The sequence below is a fragment of the Telmatherina bonti genome, assembly GCF_933228915.1.
Source record: "Telmatherina bonti genome assembly, chromosome: 18".
Taxonomy (NCBI): Eukaryota; Metazoa; Chordata; class Actinopteri; order Atheriniformes; family Telmatherinidae; genus Telmatherina; species Telmatherina bonti.
In genome coordinates, this window is record NC_136616.1 from 18491548 (window position 1) to 18501776 (window position 10229).

The following is a 10229-nucleotide window of genomic DNA, read 5'->3' on the forward strand; positions in this document are numbered from 1 at the left end:
TGGAGCAATTACACTGCTGCTGGCCACCAGTTTGCTCGTTTTGCTTCCCCAGCTGAACAAAGGGGATCAGATCCCAGTTGTTCAGGCTCATCTCAATTGTAGTTATTTCTTCTCTCTGGTACTGCCCAGTTCTCATGAAAAAGGTCAGTGTTGATGCAACAAAATTCCAAAACACTTCCACTTTTTCAGGTCGTGGTGGGTGTTCCTCTCTGCCCTCTGTCTCATATGCTAGAAAGGCTACAGAAACCCTGAATGGCTTCCCTGTGTTTGTCTGCGTGGTTTTCTGGACTTTTTCAGATCTCAAGCCTCGTAAATCAGATGGTGCATCAGGAGAATCATCATGTTCTGTTGTAAGACAGCCAAGCTTGTTTTCTTCACAGCACAGGCCATAAATGGGCCCATTCTTCAAGTTCTTTATGGACTGTTTGTCACACAGCCCAACCATCCAGTCAGACTCTTTGGGGAGACCGACCACCCACCTCTGAAAGTTGGGAGCTGACTGGGTACTACTGATCAGCAGAGTAGCAGAACATGGTCCCAGCCAGCTGTTGTAGAAAACCTTGCGCTTGTCTTTCGACAGAGACATGCTGGGAGCAAAACTCTGTGCTTCAAAGATCAGATCTGAACCAGTGGCAAAGAGCTCCTGGTGGTTTTCAGGGTCAACCAGAATCAACAACGATCCCAAGAACTGGGACGCTTGCCTCATCATCTTTTCACCATTCTGCCTTATTTCCTGCACCAGCTTATCACGATCCTTTCCAGGCTCCAGACCTTTCCTCAGATCCACAGCTTTGGCTTTCTCCACATCCTGATGCACCTGAGAATACATCTGCAGGAATCTGAAATCGTCCTTCTCGTTCTGGGCTGCCTGCATGCTGCTCTTGCTGGTTCTGATGGACACCATTCGAGCAGAGACTGAACTCTGGACACTGGTCAGAGAAATGTCACGCAGGTGAGTTACTGCTTCGATGAGACGCGCACTGCAACGACCCAGCTTCTCTCTTTCCCTCTTCTCCCACTTCTCCAGACTCATGTTGTCATCATCAGTTTTCTCCTTCAATGCCTGCTGCTCAGCTTGGAGTTTCTCTTTCAGCTCCTTGTGTGCTACTGGGAAGGTCTTCATGTTGTGTAAGCGGTGCCGGTCTTCAATGGCACAGGAAACACACACACAGGTCTTATCATCCAAGCAGTAGTACTCCAGGAGTTTGCCATGGTGAGGACATTTAATGTTGCCATCCAACGCCATGGGTTCAGTCAGTGGGTGAGTCTGCAGCAACACAGGCGTGGTCAGGTGGGCCTGTAGGTGCTGGACACACATGGAGATCTCACATTTCATGCAGGTCTTCCGTGCAGGTTTCCTGTCGTCCTCTGGGCACATTTCACAGAGAATCCTTTGTGGATCCTTTGGTACGTTGTCAGACATGTTTTCAAAAGCAAGAAGTTCCTGGTTTCACTTGTTGGAATGATATTCAGCGTTAAATAAATTCCTTAAAGTCTTCCTTGATCCTCTTCTCTTGATTCTTTTATGGAAACACTGAGCATAAATTCCAGATTCCTAAAGTGTTATTTAAGTTTTGTATGTTGTGATAAAAAAAAATTGTTTCTGTATCTTGCCCGCTACAGCGGCACGAATCAACAGACTTGATTTCCTGGTAAACACTTTCAGAACCAAACAGTAATGGGGTGGAGTCAGAGAGACTGTTGGCTTACTGGCTTTTATGATAAGTTTCATTTCTTGGAAAATGAAAAAAAACAAAACAAAACAAAACAACAACTAGTGAGTGAGTTGATCTATGGGTTGCAAGGACATGCGTTCCTGAATTTCTCCATGTGCAAAGGACATTGGATTTTCAGAGTTAATTCATGGACAATTGTGAAGTTAGGAGAATAATTTTTAATAACTTAATATGGAACATAATTAACACAAATTTGAACAAAACTGAAATCATTGAAGAAAGCAAATGGCAAATGCAAGTTGACGGCCAACTTTATGCAGCAAATAATTGAGAATAAATGTGAGTTAATAAAAATATTTTAGGATATTGTGTATGTAACATTGAATATTAACAGATAAATAGATTCTTGCAGATTTGACCAGAAAAGAACTGTGCATTTACTTATTACAGTGAGTCTGTTTAAGTATATTATCACTATATATCATTCATATTTTAGAGGTTCTATTATCTATTATCTATTATGATTTGCAGTAATTATAATGCATGTAACACATACTGGTTTTTTGCATTCATAGTTTAATTAGCCTGTCAATGTGTATTAGATAAATACTTCATACGATAAAACTAGGGGGTGTCAGCAGCTTGTCTAGAGCCACTTGTCTTGTGATCTGATGGTCTGCGGTTCAAGTCCTGCTCTCCTTTGCTGCTGCATGAATCACAATCGTTCTCTGAGGGCTCAATGTAGAGAGTTGCATCAGGAAAGGCATCCATCATGAAAAAGAAAAAGTTTGTGCCAATTCTCCTGTGCAATGATCTGGTGTGGCGGTCCCTTCAGAGGGACAATAGTTGCACTCTCAACCAATAGATGGAGGCAAACACTTTGAAGCAGCAGGTAGAAGGAATTAGAAAGATGAGAACTGGAGAAGAAATGGCTATTTCTAGAGCAAGTCCCAAAACTAAATATATAATTTCAATGATTTTCGCTGAAGATTTTACATTACTTATATCAGCATGTGTAAATGTACTCTTAAAACTACCATCTGACCAGTTGATCATGTATGATGTATTACATTGCAGTCATTTGGCAGCAGCTTTGGTCCTTACATGCACTAAATGACACTAAAGCAGATTATCACCATTTAGCAAAGTTTACATACTATGTCTGAGATTCTTGGACCTCCCAGAACCATCTCACAGTGCCAGTTTCACTGAAAAGAGAACTGGTGCGTTCCCCCGCTATGACCACAGACAGTTTTGTTGTAAACCAACCAACAAGCACTGCCCATCCCTCTGAGGGTATTATAGTATTTTCTTAGCTGAGACTACAAACAATATATAGTGCTGGAGAGCTTAATCAATCAAGGAGATGTTTATCAGAAAGAGTTTATTTGTGGTTCTTTCTTTTCTGGTCTTAGCAGCAGATGATTATTATCAAAATTTGTGGAGGTAATTGTTGAAGCAAATTTATAACTCCCTGCAGCCTTCAAGGTAAGTGATATTTCTTTGGAATTAGTTTTATTAGATTTTTCTCATCAGCACAGGGATTTTATTTAATGTTAAACATGTGATTTTTAATATTTTTTTCAGGCTGTTTTCATGATATCTCTGTTACACATTGTTAGCATTTTTAAAATGGTTTTAAGTTGGCAAAACATTAAAAATGCTGTTTTAATAAACTCAGTGAAACATTCATCATCTTTATACTTGACTGTGTTTTATTGATTAGATCAAGTTAATTGTTTTTGTTAAACAAAATGCTTTAGTTTCGTTACTGCTATGAAAATTAAATGTACATTATTGTTGCATGAAGCAAAAGCAGAGATATTCTGGCACAAACAGATTCAGATAAAAACTCAAAAATGTGTCAAATCAAACAAATCCCACATAAAATACGATTAAATTGTTGCTACAATCAAATTACATCTCAAAATAATTAATATTAATAAAAATACATTTAAAAGAGAATATAAAGATCCAATAACCCCATCATTTTATTTCTCATTATTTATAACATATTAATTTGACACCAAGCTAACAGCAACACGAATGCTCACTGATCAGCAGAATTTCAACAATTAGCAAAGCTCACACACCACATCTGAGATGTACGGCCCCAACAAATTCCCACAATAGCTACAATTTGACTGGTAAGACGAAGAAACCCTGTTACAGCTGGAGCAATTACACTGCTGCTGGCCACCAGTTTGCTCGTTTTGCTTCCCCAGCTGAACAAAGGGGATCAGATCCCAGTTGTTCAGGCTCATCTCAATTGTAGTTATTTCTTCTCTCTGGTACTGCCCAGTTCTCATGAAAAAGGTCAGTGTTGATGCAACAAAATTCCAAAACACTTCCACTTTTTCAGGTCGTGGTGGGTGTTCCTCTCTGCCCTCTGTCTCATATGCTAGAAAGGCTACAGAAACCCTGAATGGCTTCCCTGTGTTTGTCTGCGTGGTTTTCTGGACTTTTTCAGATCTCAAGCCTCGTAAATCAGATGGTGCATCAGGAGAATCATCATGTTCTGTTGTAAGACAGCCAAGCTTGTTTTCTTCACAGCACAGGCCATAAATGGGCCCATTCTTCAAGTTCTTTATGGACTGTTTGTCACACAGCCCAACCATCCAGTCAGACTCTTTGGGGAGACCGACCACCCACCTCTGAAAGTTGGGAGCTGACTGGGTACTACTGATCAGCAGAGTAGCAGAACATGGTCCCAGCCAGCTGTTGTAGAAAACCTTGCGCTTGTCTTTCGACAGAGACATGCTGGGAGCAAAACTCTGTGCTTCAAAGATCAGATCTGAACCAGTGGCAAAGAGCTCCTGGTGGTTTTCAGGGTCAACCAGAATCAACAACGATCCCAAGAACTGGGACGCTTGCCTCATCATCTTTTCACCATTCTGCCTTATTTCCTGCACCAGCTTATCACGATCCTTTCCAGGCTCCAGACCTTTCCTCAGATCCACAGCTTTGGCTTTCTCCACATCCTGATGCACCTGAGAATACATCTGCAGGAATCTGAAATCGTCCTTCTCGTTCTGGGCTGCCTGCATGCTGCTCTTGCTGGTTCTGATGGACACCATTCGAGCAGAGACTGAACTCTGGACACTGGTCAGAGAAATGTCACGCAGGTGAGTTACTGCTTCGATGAGACGCGCACTGCAACGACCCAGCTTCTCTCTTTCCCTCTTCTCCCACTTCTCCAGACTCATGTTGTCATCATCAGTTTTCTCCTTCAATGCCTGCTGCTCAGCTTGGAGTTTCTCTTTCAGCTCCTTGTGTGCTACTGGGAAGGTCTTCATGTTGTGTAAGCGGTGCCGGTCTTCAATGGCACAGGAAACACACACACAGGTCTTATCATCCAAGCAGTAGTACTCCAGGAGTTTGCCATGGTGAGGACATTTAATGTTGCCATCCAACGCCATGGGTTCAGTCAGTGGGTGAGTCTGCAGCAACACAGGCGTGGTCAGGTGGGCCTGTAGGTGCTGGACACACATGGAGATCTCACATTTCATGCAGGTCTTCCGCGCAGGTTTCCTGTCGTCCTCTGGGCACATTTCACAGAGAATCCTTTGTGGATCCTTTGGCACGTTGTCAGACATGTTTTCAAAAGCAAGAAGTTCCTGGTTTGACTTGTTGGAATGATATTCAGCGTTAAATAAATTCCTTAAAGTCTTCCTTGATCCTCTTCTCTTGATTCCTTTGTAGAAACTCTGAGCATAAAGTCCAGATTGCTAAAGTGTTGTTCAAATTTTGTCTTTAGTTTGACAATGTTTTAGTCTGTATGTCTTGCCTGCTACAGCAGCACGGAGCAACAGTTTTGATTTCCTGGTAAACACTTTCATAACCAGTGATGGGGTGGAGTCAGGAGTCAGGTTTAATTGGCTTTCATGATAAGTTTCATTTCTTGTAAAATGAAAAAAAAACCAAGCTGCGAGTGAGTTGATCTATGGGTTGCAAGGACATGCGTTCCTGAATGTTTCCATGTGAAAAGGATATTGGATTTTCATATTTAATTTATGGACAACTGTAAAGTTAGGAAAATAATTTTTGATAATTTAATATGGAACATTATTAACACAAATCTCTCAACAAAAACTGAAATCATTGAAGAAAGCAAATGGCAAATGCAAGTTGACGGCCAACTTCATGCAGCAAATAATGGAGAATAAATATGAGTTAATAAAAGTATTTTAGGATATTGTGTTTGTACCATTGAATATTACCAGATAAATAGATTCTTGCAGATTTGACCAGAAAAGAATTGAACTTCTAGTGGATTTACTTATTACAGTGAGTCTGTTTAAGTATATTATCACTATATATCATTCATATTTTAGAGGTTCTATTATTTATTATCTTTTATGATTTGCAGTAATAATATGACATGTAACACATACTGGTTTTTTGCATTCGTAATTTAATTAGCCTGTCAATGTGTATTAGATAAATACTTCATACGATAAAACTAGGGGGTGTCAGCAGCTTGTCTAGAGCCGCTTGTCTTGTGATCTGATGGTCTGCGGTTCAAGTCCTGCTCTCCTTTGCTGCTACATGAATCACAATCGTTCTCTGAGGGCTCAATGTAGAGAGTTGCATCAGGAAAGGCATCCGTCATGAAAAGGAAAAAGTTTGTGCCAATTCTCCTGTGCAATGATCTGGTGTGGCGGTCCCTTCAGAGGGACAATAGTTGCACTCTCAACCAGTAGATGGAGGCAAACACTTTGAAGCAGCAGGTAGAAGGAATTAGAAAGATGAGAACTGGAGAAGAAATGGCTATTTCTAGAGCAAGTCCCAAAACTAAATATATAATTTCAATGATTTTCAGCTGAAGATTTTACATTACTTATATCAGCATGTGTAAATGTACTCTTAAAACTACCATCTGACCAGTTGATCATGTATGATGAATTACATTGCAGTCATTTGGCAGCAGCTTTGGTCCTTACATGACTGTTTTCATGTTATCTCTGTTACACATTGTTAGCATTTTTAAAAATGGTTTTAAGTTGGCAAAACATTAAAAATGCTGTTTTAATAAACTCAGTGAAACATTCATCATCTTTATACTTGACTGTGTTTTATTGATTAGATCAAGTTAATTGTTTTTGTTAAACAAAATGCTTTAGTTTCGTTACTGCTATGAAAATTAAATGTACATTATTGTTGCATGAAGCAAAAGCAGAGATATTCTGGCACAAACAGATTCAGATAAAAACTCAAAAATGTGTCAAATCAAACAAATCCCACATAAAATACGATTAAATTGTTGCTACAATCAAATTACATCTCAAAATAATTAATATTAATAAAAATACATTTAAAAGAGAATATAAAGATCCAATAACCCCATCATTTTATTTCTCATTATTTATAACATATTAATTTGACACCAAGCTAACAGCAACACGAATGCTCACTGATCAGCAGAATTTCAACAATTAGCAAAGCTCACACACCACATCTGAGATGTACGGCCCCAACAAATTCCCACAATAGCTACAATTTGACTGGTAAGACGAAGAAACCCTGTTACAGCTGGAGCAATTACACTGCTGCTGGCCACCAGTTTGCTCGTTTTGCTTCCCCAGCTGAACAAAGGGGATCAGATCCCAGTTGTTCAGGCTCATCTCAATTGTAGTTATTTCTTCTCTCTGGTACTGCCCAGTTCTCATGAAAAAGGTCAGTGTTGATGCAACAAAATTCCAAAACACTTCCACTTTTTCAGGTCGTGGTGGGTGTTCCTCTCTGCCCTCTGTCTCATATGCTAGAAAGGCTACAGAAACCCTGAATGGCTTCCCTGTGTTTGTCTGCGTGGTTTTCTGGACTTTTTCAGATCTCAAGCCTCGTAAATCAGATGGTGCATCAGGAGAATCATCATGTTCTGTTGTAAGACAGCCAAGCTTGTTTTCTTCACAGCACAGGCCATAAATGGGCCCATTCTTCAAGTTCTTTATGGACTGTTTGTCACACAGCCCAACCATCCAGTCAGACTCTTTGGGGAGACCGACCACCCACCTCTGAAAGTTGGGAGCTGACTGGGTACTACTGATCAGCAGAGTAGCAGAACATGGTCCCAGCCAGCTGTTGTAGAAAACCTTACGCTTGTCTTTCGACAGAGACATGCTGGGAGCAAAACTCTGTGCTTCAAAGATCAGATCTGAACCAGTGGCAAAGAGCTCCTGGTGGTTTTCAGGGTCAACCAGAATCAACAACGATCCCAAGAACTGGGACGCTTGCCTCATCATCTTTTCACCATTCTGCCTTATTTCCTGCACCAGCTTATCACGATCCTTTCCAGGCTCCAGACCTTTCCTCAGATCCACAGCTTTGGCTTTCTCCACATCCTGATGCACCTGAGAATACATCTGCAGGAATCTGAAATCGTCCTTCTCGTTCTGGGCTGCCTGCATGCTGCTCTTGCTGGTTCTGATGGACACCATACGAGCAGAGACTGAACTCTGGACACTGGTCAGAGAAATGTCACGCAGGTTGGTTACTGCTTCGATGAGACGCGCACTGCAACGACCCAGCTTCTCTCTTTCCCTCTTCTCCCACTTCTCCAGACTCATGTTGTCATCATCAGTTTTCTCCTTCAATGCCTGCTGCTCAGCTTGGAGTTTCTCTTTCAGCTCCTTGTGTGCTACTGGGAAGGTCTTCATGTTGTGTAAGCGGTGCCGGTCTTCAATGGCACAGGAAACACACACACAGGTCTTATCATCCAAGCAGTAGTACTCCAGGAGTTTGCCATGGTGAGGACATTTAATGTTGCCATCCAACGCCATGGGTTCAGTCAGTGGGTGAGTCTGCAGCAACACAGGCGTGGTCAGGTGGGCCTGTAGGTGCTGGACACACATGGAGATCTCACATTTCATGCAGGTCTTCCGTGCAGGTTTCCTGTCGTCCTCTGGGCACATTTCACAGAGAATCCTTTGTGGATCCTTTGGTACGTTGTCAGACATGTTTTCAAAAGCAAGAAGTTCCTGGTTTCACTTGTTGGAATGATATTCAGCGTTAAATAAAGTCCTTAAAGTCTTCCTTGATCCTCTTCTCTTGATTCCTTTGTAGAAACTCTGAGCATAAAGTCCAGATTGCTAAAGTGTTGTTCAAATTTTGTCTTTAGTTTGACAATGTTTTAGTCTGTATGTCTTGCCTGCTACAGCAGCACGGAGCAACAGTTTTGATTTCCTGGTAAACACTTTCATAACCAGTGATGAGGTGGAGTCAGGAGTCAGTTTTATTGGCTTTCATGATAAGTTTCATTTCTTGTAAAATGATGAAAAAAAAACCAAGCTGCGAGTGAGTTGATCTATGGGTTGCAAGGACATGCGTTCCTGAATGTTTCCATGTGAAAAGGATATTGGATTTTCATATTTAATTTATGGACAACTGTAAAGTTAGGAAAATAATTTTTGATAATTTAATATGGAACATTATTAACACAAATCTCTCAACAAAAACTGAAATCATTGAAGAAAGCAAATGGCAAATGCAAGTTGACGGCCAACTTCATGCAGCAAATAATGGAGAATAAATATGAGTTAATAAAAGTATTTTAGGATATTGTGTTTGTACCATTGAATATTACCAGATAAATAGATTCTTGCAGATTTGACCAGAAAAGAATTGAACTTCTAGTGGATTTACTTATTACAGTGAGTCTGTTTAAGTATATTATCACTATATATCATTCATATTTTAGAGGTTCTATTATTTATTATCTTTTATGATTTGCAGTAATAATATGACATGTAACACATACTGGTTTTTTGCATTCGTAATTTAATTAGCCTGTCAATGTGTATTAGATAAATACTTCATACGATAAAACTAGGGGGTGTCAGCAGCTTGTCTAGAGCCGCTTGTCTTGTGATCTGATGGTCTGCGGTTCAAGTCCTGCTCTCCTTTGCTGCTACATGAATCACAATCGTTCTCTGAGGGCTCAATGTAGAGAGTTGCATCAGGAAAGGCATCCGTCATGAAAAGGAAAAAGTTTGTGCCAATTCTCCTGTGCAATGATCTGGTGTGGCGGTCCCTTCAGAGGGACAATAGTTGCACTCTCAACCAGTAGATGGAGGCAAACACTTTGAAGCAGCAGGTAGAAGGAATTAGAAAGATGAGAACTGGAGAAGAAATGGCTATTTCTAGAGCAAGTCCCAAAACTAAATATATAATTTCAATGATTTTCAGCTGAAGATTTTACATTACTTATATCAGCATGTGTAAATGTACTCTTAAAACTACCATCTGACCAGTTGATCATGTATGATGAATTACATTGCAGTCATTTGGCAGCAGCTTTGGTCCTTACATGACTGTTTTCATGTTATCTCTGTTACACATTGTTAGCATTTTTAAAAATGGTTTTAAGTTGGCAAAACATTAAAAATGCTGTTTTAATAAACTCAGTGAAACATTCATCATCTTTATACTTGACTGTGTTTTATTGATTAGATCAAGTTAATTGTTTTTGTTAAACAAAATGCTTTAGTTTCGTTACTGCTATGAAAATTAAATGTACATTATTGTTGCATGAAGCAAAAGCAGAGATATTCTGGC